The sequence below is a fragment of the Coptis chinensis genome, chromosome 4 (assembly GCF_015680905.1).
Source record: "Coptis chinensis isolate HL-2020 chromosome 4, ASM1568090v1, whole genome shotgun sequence".
Classification (NCBI taxonomy): Eukaryota; Viridiplantae; Streptophyta; class Magnoliopsida; order Ranunculales; family Ranunculaceae; genus Coptis; species Coptis chinensis.
Window position 1 is genome coordinate 40,327,139 of NC_141459.1, and position 12,809 is coordinate 40,339,947.

The 12,809-nt window shown below is 35.6% G+C and overlaps 1 pseudogene; it reads left to right on the top strand.

Annotated features, from left to right (window-relative positions):
* Positions 1-229: 229 nt before the first annotated feature.
* Positions 230-324, top strand: LOC147503496 (small nucleolar RNA R71; annotated as a pseudogene).
* The last annotated feature ends 12,485 nt before the right edge of the window (positions 325-12,809 follow it).

The following is a 12,809-nucleotide window of genomic DNA, read 5'->3' on the forward strand; positions in this document are numbered from 1 at the left end:
AACCTCAAACATCTTGGTAGCCTTAATCTTGAAGAAGAAAACTAGCGGAGCGGGAGTAATCGTCACTACCCCCAGTTGTTATTTAAACTTAGTTTGGTCCTCTAAAAATTTATAAGCCTCCGAGAGGCTCCTTTGCTTAATAAACTACCCCATTCATTATGTCAAGGACTTCTTTATGGTGGTGTAGAAGTCCTTTGAAAAATGCACGAAACTAACGTGTCTTTAAGCTAAGTTATGATGTGGACACTCTATAAGGAGATCGGTGAAACGATTCCAAGCCTCTGAAAATGATTCATGAGGATTTTGTCGAAAAGAAATGAATCTTGGAAAGCATCTCATCCGTCTTTAGGGGTGGGTAAAATGTTCCATAAACAAATTGAACAAGTTTAGCCCACGAGTCCACGTAATTAGGCGTTTGGGCGCTTAACCAAGACGCCTTTATCGGCTAAGGTGAAAGGGAATACCCTTAATTTAATTTGTTCCATACCAACCGTAGGATGGTGGAATGTTGTTAAGACTTGTTCAATCCTACGCATGTGCTGATAGGGTTTTTCATTGTCTAATCCATGTAAAACGGGTAACAAATTAAAAATATTTGGAGGGATTCGGAAATCCCCCGCTGGGTCTGCTAGAACGATGCAAGATTTGGGGCTATCGCTCAAGGCTTTGTAGAAGTCAGAGAGAGGCCTCTCTTCTTCGTCGGGCATTGTGTCAGGTGATGTGTGTGAAATAGTAGCTAGAGGTGTAGTGGGTGGTATACTAGATAGACTTGTTTGTTGACGTTGTTGTGTAATTACGTTCGGTGTTTTTGTTCGCCGGACCTTAATCTCATACAAGGCTAAAACCAAACTTAGCTAAACACATCAACACTCCAAACAATTTCGATATACTAGTATAAACCTCTAACAGAGAGCGAGGTGTGGAAGAAAGGAATACGATTAGGTCCTTGCTTCGCTTATGAATAGCGTCTTGTTTACGCTTTTTCAAGATATATAGCGAGTTAGAACACTGAAAAATGAAAGAAAGAGCAAAGTTCGAGTCAAACCGTCACAATCCGAAAAATTTAACCGCATGCGCGCAAGCCGCATAGAAGCGTGATGCGTGCTCGAGTAATTTTCAAATTACGGTTTTTTAGCGCCGGTCGCTCCATATGGGGGGTCGCTCTTCATGTCCAAATGAGTTAGGGCGGTCGCTCACGAAGGAGGCAGGCACGCCGCTGTAATTTTTACCCGAATTTTTCAACTCAAATGGACAACCACGGTATGAATCAAACAAGGGTGGGTGGGTGAAATGGGACTTTAAGAACGATACTAATACTACGAAAACAATACGAAAGTGAAACTAAGATGGCAAATGGCCATTTGATAAAACATAAAATGTATAGTTTACCTACGAAATGAACGATAAAACTCAAAACGTAAGTAAACTAAAACTAATTTACGTGCCTATATTTATCAAAGATTCTACTCTCAATCCTATGAGATATAGTGGAGTAGAGTGATTCGTTCCACTCCTAGTCCTTCCGTATGCTATGTTCTCAAGTGTAAGTACTCTAAACTTAAAGTCTAATGAGAGATTTACGAATGAGGCAACTAGACTACGATGCAACTACCCACGAAATGCAACTAGTCGACGATGGGAATAACTAAGGGAATGCTACGTTGATTCTATGATAAGGAGTTAGAGGGGGTTGATTCCACCTTAACTTCGACTTAAGTTCCTTTTAACGACGAATCGTCGGTAATCCGAATTGAATTGCTTGCAGAACAATTGGTTCTTCCTAATCCCTAATTACACATGGCATTCCTACCAATTCATAACTAGCATATGAACGATTAAACCCATTCTCATGGTGAACTAATCGTTTCTAGAGTGGAAAGGAAATTACGACGATTCTACGATATTCGGAATCAAGCTTTCATCAAGGCTTCTCAACCCCCTCTAATGGAGGTTTAGCCGAGAATCATTACGCAATCATTTCCGATTACATTTAAACTAAACATGATATAAAGAATTGAAATTTACTTAATTAAACAATAATGAAATCTAATTTAATGACTCAATTGAAATAAAGACAGGAATTGAAATTAGATCTAGGAATGAAAATGACAAAATCGAAATTGATAAAAAAATACTACTTTATTGATCTAATCAAAATGAAGAACAAGATTCAAAGGTTTAATCTAATACAATAATTGAAATGGAACTAAACTTAATTAATCTACATGAAAAACTAGATCTAGAATTCATTAATGGAGGCTAACTAATCTAAATCTAATCTAGGTCTAACTATCTACCATTAACAAAGAGCTAAGCTTTTGTTTTTATACATTCAGATTCAAAAATCGTGCATGGGCTTGGAGCCATGTTTTGGGCCAGAGAATCAGGCCCAAAACCCAATTCTTTTAGTCCAAAAAGGCCTCTTCAACTGCAGTTGGCTTCCACAGACTTTTCATCCACTTCTGCTCCTCTAATTGGGTCAAGGCTTGGACCATTGGAAAGCTCTTTCCGAGCCGGTCGTTTTGACATAAAGTAGGCCCCATTCTCGAGGTCTGAGTCCAAAGATACGGCCTTCGGAAGTTCTGCTGACTTTGAGTGTTGTTTCTATCCGCGTTGACTTTGACTTTTCAGCTTTGACTGGGCTTTAGAAAGGCTTTGTCTTCTTGAATCTTGGCCTTTAATCATAGAACTCCTTAGCAACCAACCATTGCTCCTTTATCTCTCTAAAGTGGCACATTTCTGCACATAATGGACTTTGAAGCCTGAAATGCATAAAAACACGTAATCAGTGTTAACTCTTAATTATTACTCACATAATTGGTCTAAAAGTATGACTGTTAAAGGGTTAAAACTATAGTTTTGGGCTCTTATCAGTTATGTGTCATGACACATTCCTTGTGATAACCTATTTAGGTAAGCTACCCAAAAGTTTCAGAAACGGACCTACCATTGCATTTCATAACATAGTTCATTGTATAGTTGTTTATCTTAAGATGATTTGATTATTATGCATGTATTAATTTAGGAGTTAGATTGATGATCCTTGTTTAAATGCAAGTGAGATGTATAGATATCTGAGATAAATTAGGGGACAATTACTTTTATTTATTAGTCGTTGTATTATAAATGAAGTTTGTGAGTATCTTCTCTGGAAAACTCTCATAAGGCTATAACTCGTCCATTAGGGAATTCCTATTGGTTTAAGGCCTTATTGCATATGGTCAATGCAATCGCACTCTGTGAAACTAGATTAGTTAGGACCACATTTTTTGCCACTTATCTGTTTTTATTTCTCATCTTTGCTTGAGGACAAACAAAATGTTGTTTGGGGGTGGTGTGATAAACACCCAAAAGTATAGTTTAAACCCTTTAATAGTATTATATGTAGGCCAATTATGTTTATAATAAATAAAAGTTAGTATTATTTACGTGGTTTTGTGTATTTCAGGTCTTAAAGCTGTTTATGTGCTTAAAGACGCCATTTTGCATGAAAAATGAGTCAAGATGATTGCTAGAAGAGATCCATATTTAAAACCCAAGAATCAAGAATAAAAAGTCTTTTCAAGGCCAGTCAAAGCTGGAAAGTCAAAGTCAATTCGGGTAGAAAAAGAACAGAAAAGTCAATAGAACTTCAAATAGGCGTATCTTTGGACTCGGGCCTCGGAATTGGGCCTACTTTATATCAAAATGACTAGCTCAGAATAGGATTTCTAATGGATCCAGACTTGGCCCAATAAGAGCTATAAAAGTAGATGAAAATGGCACTAAAATAATTTCCAGCAGCTGTGGCCTCTTTAGACTTAACCTAATGGACTTTAGGCTCACATTAGAGGCCCAAAGTCCTCATTTTTTACCCGTGCACGAAAATATAACCCTAACCCTCTCCTATATAAAGAGGGTTAAGGCTAAACAAAACTTGGCTATTCCCTCATTAGTATAGTTTAGTTTTAATTAGGTCTCTCTCTCTCTCCCTTTCTTTAGTATAATTTAGTGTAGTTTAGAATTAGGTTTTATAATTGTAGCCTCCAAACCTCAATTCAATTCAAGTTCTTTCTTATTAATGTTTTTTTATTATTGTTTTAGTTTAATTAATCTGATAACACAAGGCTAAAACCTCCATTAGAAGGGATTAATGAAGTCATATGAGGATGATTTGTTAGTAGTTTAGTTATTATTTTGCATAAGAACTTCAAGTTCTTCGTTCTGAGTGTCTAGAGATAGAGCTCATAACGGAGAACTAGAGTTTAGAGTCACCATCAAAGAGATTTATGGTGGAGCTAAACTCTCATGCTAGTAAAGTCTTGATCCGAGATGACTTGGTGTTCACTAGGGATCAAACAAGCGATTCGATAACTAACTAATAGTCAATTGAATCGCATGGTGGAATTTCTCCTCTCTAATCCTTTTTATCATCATTATATCTACTATTTTAGCACTTATTTCTATTGTTTTCATAAATCATATTACTCTCTCATTAGTGCAATAGTTAGTTTAGTCTAGACAAGTTTTAAGTATGTGCAAGCAAGAGTGGAGAACACGATTGCTCCTCTATATCAACATGTTTAGAGAGTATTATATTAACTTGATATGCGCATGATTTAGTACCGTAGAAACACCGTTTTTACATGTATTAAATATTAGTTATCAGACATTAACAGTCGTCTTCTGCTTGACCCGAAGATGTGTCCATACTATGTGGGATTGGAAGAAAGCCATCGAGAAGTCATTGACACTTTCTTCAAAATTGCGGACAGTGGGTAAGTTTAGGATACCAAAAAATAATATTTTGAGAAAATATCTTTTTTGACTAATTGTTATTTCTTATGGTTTTTAAAGAGCTATTGCTTGGTCAAATGGAATTTTACAAGTTAAAGGTGTTCTAGTTAAAGATCTTCTCTTTGATAGAGAAATTGATCACCAGGTAAATTTTATTCATGCCACAATTGGACTATGAACAATTATTATTCATAATAGTCTTTAGCTATGAACACTCATTGTTCACATACATACTGTACTATGAACAATCATTATTCATAGTCATGAGCTTTTTATGTGATGCCAATTTTAAAAAAAAATATATCCATTCAACAGGTCATCGACTGGTGGTCGATAGAACTTCAACAAAGGAAGTCTGGAAAAGCAGAGACTTGTCTAGTCTCTGCAAACACTAAGGTGAATTTTTTATTACAAAAAAATTTTGTTTCATCTATTATTATTGTCAAATTCTTATTATTTCACACAATTGTTGACAGTACACAGAGATTGTTGGAAAAAGGAGGATTGGAAACCATATTGAAGAGCATCGACTTCTCTTCAAAATTCATAGCCATTCCAATTCATTCAGACAGTCATTGGACTCTTCTTGTGCTGGATTTGGTGGAAGGACAACAAGCAAAATGGTTTCACTTCAACTACCTAAGCCACACAAAAAAACCGTTGCAAGTTGCAAAAGAACTTGTGAGTTCGACAATAAACACTTAAATTACATAAAAAAAATTTATGTTGAAATATAAAGAAATGACTTCTTGTAATTTTGTAGAAGAAGGTACTAGTTTAGTCGATAAACCATCTTGTCAGAAAGGAGGATTTGCAATTCAGCTTCTCAGTAATCAAGGAAGAATACTTTCTCAAAAATGTCCGCAGCAAAACAATAAGTAATTATTTATTTATTCTCCTATTTGAAATGATTATGAACTCCTGTGTTACATGTGTGAACAATGATTGTTCATACCTATTGTGTATGAATAATAAGTGTTCATGCCTCAGATAGGTATGAACAATTATGAATACAATGATTCGTCATATTTATAATTGATTGTGATTTGACTGTGTATTATCTAAATTGAATGTGTATTCTCTAAATTGCAGTGTTGATTGTGGCCTTCATGTGTGCAAAATGATGCAAATTCTGTATGAACAAGGTCACATGGTTTTCTCTAAAGGAGAAAGTACACAACATGCGCCCGCACATTGCATGCAGATTGTTGTCAGACTTGCCAAGAAGCTGGAGTAAAGAAAATCACGAGTTTCTGGAAAATTACTGAAAAGGATTGTTTAACGTGAATGAATGTGAGGAAGGCAAAAAACAATATATTTTGTGGTGTTTTTTGGTGCACAATGATTTTTAGTTTATGAAAATGAACTATTGGTGTTTTTAATGTGTTCTCTTATTATTATTATTTTTTTATTCTGCTTATTCATAACTCATGTTTATATTTTTAATCATTTGTTCATAACTCATGTTCATATTTGGGGGTATGAACATTTATAGTTCATACCTATGTAGAGGTGATTGTTCATACCCACAAATAAGTATGAACAATCATTGCACATAGCTCACGTTCATAGTGGAGGTATGAACATTTATGGTTCATACCTGCTTAAAGGTATGAAAAATGATTGTCCATACCTCCAATATAAACGCTCATACCTCCACTATGAACGTGAGCTATGAGCAATGATTGTTCATACCTATTGGAGTATGAACAATGCGTGTTCATATCTATTATTTGTGGGTATAAACAATCATTGTTCATTGTTCATACCTCTAAGCAAGTATGAACCATAAATGTTCATACCTCCACTAAGAACGTGAGCTATGTATGAGCAATGATTGTTCATACCTATTGGAGCTATGAACAATCATTGTTCATACCTCAACATGATATATGTTCAGTAATAACACCTATTGGAGTATAAACAATCATTGTTCATACCTATATGGGGTATGAATAATCAATATTCATACCTCAATATAATGTATGATCAGTAAGAACACCTATTGGAGTACGTATGAACAATCATTGTTCATACCTTCACTATTCATATCTCAACATGAGCTATGAACACTCATTGTTCATACCTATTTGGGATATGAACAATCACTATTCACACCTCAATGTAATGTATGATCAGTAAGAAGACCTATTGGAGTATGAACAATCACTGTTCATACTTCAACATGAGCTATGAACAATTATTGTTCATACCTATTTAGGATATGAACAATCAATGTTCATATCTCGACATAATGTATGATCAGTAAGAACACTTATTGAAGTATGAACAATCATTGTTTATACCTCAACATGAGATATGAACAATCATTGTTCATACCTATTTGGAGTATGAACAATCAATGTTCATACCTCAATATAATATATGATCAGTAAGACCACATACTGGAGTATGAACAATCAATGTTCATACCTCATTGTTCATACCTCAACATATTGTATGAGGTACGTTCACCGATTTAGGTATGAACAATCAATGTTCATGCATCAACATAAGGTACGAACACTCATTGTTCATAGCAAAACAACTAAAAGGGAAAAATGGGAAAATATTTATTTCAAATCCGAGCTATTTGTCTTTACGAGTTATTTTCACTCGAAAATTGGTTTTCCGGGTTATTTACACCCGAAAACTGTCTTTGAGAGTGATTAACAAAAAACACTGGCTCTATGAATGATTTTCACTCGCAAATAGGCTTGGGACCAATTTCTTGAAGAAACAATTAGTATGTAGGTTGATCAAATAATGTGGGTCACTAACAAAGTAACTTGTTCAATTCATCATGCGCAACAATGACTCAATGAGTTTTTGCGCGCGTTATTCTACAGTTCTTTGGTACTTATGCTCCATGCCCGCATGTTCCTGAAACAAGAATGATTTTTCCATCTTTTAATTTTAAGCCCATTTTGCATTGCTGAAATTGTTAATCTGCTTCTCCTCATATAATTGTAACTGACACCCTTTGATCATATCATTCCCTTCGAAACAGGAGAGGTGTACGTGTATAACAGACATCTAGAAAGTTATTGAGAGAACCCTAATGCTCATTTTTCTTAGATAGTTTATGTGTCTAAATTATGTACGAAGAAACTCATGGTTTTGGCTATGAATTTATAAGAAATTAAAAACATACCATAATTAAAGAAGAGCCAAATCTTCAAATTGTTGTTGTTGTTGTTACTGTTTTAGGGTACTATTATTATTTTTTTTTTTTTTTTTTTTTTTTTTTTTGATAGGGGGTACTAAAATTACTAATTAACAATTATACCAATTAGGATTTAAGGTTACTTGCAAAATTTGGGAATTTTGTTTTTTATCAAATTACAATTTATTTGTAAAATTGAACATAAATTAGCCCTAGCTAATTATACTATATAAATTGGTGGGTTTTCATCAAATTAGGGTTCTATTGTGCATTTACATGTAACAAATTGGGGCTTTCATCAAATTAGGGTTATATTGTGCATATCTATATCTTAATATTAAAGCTCCCACAAGGGGTATTTTTCGAACTCTATTAAAATTCCACGTCATCTCCTATTAAAACGGGAATTTCTCTCCTATTTGAAAAACGAGAATCCTTTCTTACAACAGGAATTCTTTTCCTATTATAACAGGAATTCCTCTCATATTAAAACAAATTCTAGCACTTCTAATTAAAGCAGGAATCATTCTCCTATTAAAATAGGAAGTCCTCCCCTATTGAAAAGGGAAAATCTAGCATATCTACTTAAAACGATAATTATTCTCCTATTTGTAACGCCCAAAGACCCATCACACATCTCGAGGACGTGGAGATGAATCTCGAGGCAGTCACTATCCCAATTCTATTGAAATTTCGGCGGAGTTTCCTTTGTTTTATCGACGTTTCGTATATGAAAAACCTGTCATAAAACCTGGACATTTCATAATCCATCCTTCCAACAACCATATATATATACAAACTAACTTCATACGTAACAGTGATGTACAACTATATCCACAAAAGGTTTAAGTGTAACTATTACTCCAATACATCGTTTAGTACATCAAAATGAACTAGCTCTCTATATATACAACAAAAGAATGAACTAGACTCTATACAACCCAAAATGAACTTGACTCTACCCCTCGTCAAGCATAGGGGAAACCATCCAAATCCCCATAACCATCCTCACTAGTGGTAGGGAAAGCCTCCTCCGCATCTGGCTCGGCTGAAATGTTAATGTAGGATAAGCAAACAACTATGCCCAGTAGAAACGCACATAACTAATAAATAGACTACTTATAGCAAAACATTTAAAACATGCAGGTTTCCATAATAATATCCAAATATCGTGACTATACAATACATCACTAACTAGTAGAAATCATTTCAACATGCCTCGTTACTATTCAAAATATAGTTTTTACAAACATCATACAACTATTGTGGCTACTGCATCCTATTAGAATGGTGAGGGTACGACTGGTACTCAGCCCCAGTCACAGGCATATCTCAGTTCAGTACTTCCCAGTGTGAACCATGCACCGTTGCTTTCCTGATTTTACCAAATAGGGGAGCTGAAATGCCGTTGTTGTGTTGTTCAGACACACAAAATCCCCAAAGCTTTTAGGGCTCAGGTGGGCCCTGTGACCACAACCCCCATACGGGCTGTCACCTAACTTACGGTGGTCAACCGCTCGACGACTGCAGACTGCTCAGGATCTTGACACACGTCCAGGAGTGGGACTAAACTCTCACTCCTCGCGTCTAAACCTCATCAAGGTACCATGAAACCTCACACAAGCTAAGCACCATACAGCGTGACACGTACAAACATGGTTATCTAGAAAAGTAGAAAAGGAATTCCCAAACTACATCCTGTGATGCATCCCTTTAAAGATGGCCCACCAGCTCGAAAGGTGTACACCACAGTTGGAATCCTAGAGCGAACAGCCATCTCCGAAAATGCGACAACAGTTCCTTCTTTATAGGAATTCACAATTCCTTTTCTAAATCCCCTCATGATAAGCATAGTAATATATATATACTCGTATTACTGGTTATTTCCAAATACTATAGATACATATTTAGTTTTTCTTTTAAAACTTTTGGTTTTGTATGTGTGAGTTCCTGGATTCCCAACCATCGATTCAATACAACCTATGACTCCCAAACGGGCCAGTCATAGTAAATGACAACCGATGATTCCCAAACAACGAATCATCAAAAATAACAATAACCATATCCATAGAGCAATCCAGAACCTCACACATAGTTACAAACAATCGGGTAATCCATACCCACATAGAAAAATCCATCTCTCTTTCTCCTTCCTGAGACAAGAGACGATCAACCCTTCCCAAAACTAGTTTTTTTTCTCTTTTAACGAAAGAAAAGAATCCAGCTACCCAGGTTTCACAAAAATCATTTCACACGAAAGCTATCCATATATCTAGTTTATATCGGAAAATACAATGCAAAACATAAATATCACATATACATGCATGGTTGATATGCAAGCTATCTCTTATCAATTTGAACAATTCAAATCATGCATGAAAATAAGCAGGCTATATATTGGTATGTAGGTTCCTACCTTAGCAAGCTCCGTTTCTCCTCGAATCCCACTTAACCAAATCCACTCGTAATTACTCTTATAACATCATATACATATACGTCGGTTATTAGAATTGATCAACTAATGAGAAATTCTTATCTAACGTAAGTCGTGAAGAATATAATCTCGACGCTACGAATTTGGTTTCAGGTATCTTTTCCTATAACTACTATCAACAGCGCTACAAGCCATTTCTAGCACTGTAACTCTGACAGGGCTCTCTAGTCATTTACAGCCACTTTAGGACCTTATGCCAACACCAATCATATCTATCAATTCTACTAATGATTACGATTTTTTTCCCAACTTTAACTACAAACAAATTCCACTCTTCAATTCACCTTAAATCTATTAAAATCAAGTGTGGGCTCCTTATCATTCAATCACTAATCAACCTGATTTTAAACAAAGTATATAACCAACATGAACTTCTCCAAATAGAGTGAATATATAGAATTTCTTACCAAGCCAATAAAAATCTCTCCTTAGCTGTCTTCTCCACCAATTTCGCTAAGCCATATCTCCCTAAATTGCTACTGCCGAAATTAGAAACCACCCCATTCCATTATTTCATTAATACATCACAAGCTATCGAAATTGGGTTTAAACTATCAAATTGAGAATAAAATAACTCACCTTTCCCGCTGATACGCTGGAATTCCAAGGAAATTTTGAATCCTCACACTTGAGTTTAGTGTTTCTAAGGATTTGGATGTGAAAACTTTAGGTTTGGATCGATAGAAATTGGCGAATTGGGTTTTCTCTCTCCTAGGGTTCTAAGTAGCGAAATGGGGGAAGAAATTGGGTGCGATTTTTGGTTGGTGCAATTTTGTTTTGGCAAAATTCTAAAGTCTAGGTAAAAAGACCATCCTACCCTTACCTTGTTATTTACTATCCAACAAGGTTTTGATCACCCGCTCTCGCGTGCAACTCCCAAGTTTGCGCACGCTATACAGTAATTACGACGCTGTCGTCGAATGACTTGTCCAGTTCTACAGTTTCCGGGTTTACAGGCGACAGACTCTTATGGACTATTCAATTATTTAGTTATGCACACACGAATTTGCTATGTATCGAATTATTTTATCACTTGTTATTTATCTTCTTTTTCAATTTTTCGTATATTCTAAGTAACCAGTTATATGAACCTTAGAACTTTTCAAGTGGTTTTCCGAAACTAACTTGGTTCCCCGGTCGGTGTTAAATTAATTTACGTTACATCATGCTAAACGTCTATCCGACTGGCCACGTATGTAATCGTCCCTAAGGTTCACGTGTCTTTTACTAATTTACCCTTAATAAGAATTCAGGACTTTACAATATTAAAACATGATCTCTCTCCTGAATTAAAAAAATGGGTTTTTAAAACTTAATTAAAACTTAATTTAAAACAATTTGTTAGAAAATTAAAACGGGTTAGCGACTAAAACGGTAGTTTCAATTTTCTAAAAAAAATCTAAATGTTTTCAAAAGAGTCGGGCGTATGCACGGGCCTACAAGCTAGTTGAATATAAATTGGCCCTAATTACATGTAACAAATTGAGGGTTTTTGTCCAATCAGGGTTCTATTTTGCAAAGTAAACACTATGAAGTCTATTGGAATGTGAAATTTAAGTATATTTAAAAAAGTTATATATATATATATATTATATATTTGTTTTTGGCTCCTCTTTCAACAAAATTTTTAAGCTTTTCGCCCCTCCCCGCCCCTTAATGGACTAAGGGAGCAACATTCAACGCTCCAATGACTAGTTATCAATAACCGTTGGTTGCCAACCTAAAAATTTGGACACATATAAATTTATTTTGTTTTCAAAAAATGGTCACGTGTGTCTCGTGTGAGGGGTATTTAGGTCATTAGGAAAATATGATGAGCAAAACATACGATGCAGTTAAAGTTGACTGAGTTAACTGACATAACTAGCCTGGAGCCAAAAGCAAATAAACAAACTTACAGGAACCAAACGTTGAATACCCTATTAAAAGTGGGGCCAAAAGCGAATAAACCCAAAATTAAATACACACCAAAAAAACACGGTCAACCCAAGTTGACTTTTTTTGTGTGTATACTTAGGGGGGAGACCCTAATTTCTCCATCTAGTAAGGTGGGAATCCTAATTGGCTCATCTACGCTAGGGCGGTAGGGTAATATTAGTTAACCTAGGGGTGTAATACGAGGCGGTAGTTATGGGTCGGGGCGGGGCGGATCTAGGGGATACAAATCCAGTGGTCCCCAACGGGGCAGGTTGAAGTGTCATATGCCTTAGTACCATCACCCGGCTTGTTAGGTTAGCTTACGGGGTGGGTTTTGGGCAGGTCATCCGGGTCAGGTGGAAATTATCATTTTAATCCAATTTCACCCAAAAAAAATATTATAATTCTGTAAGTAATATATTTCCAATTCACAACATAGAGAAACAAAATGGAATC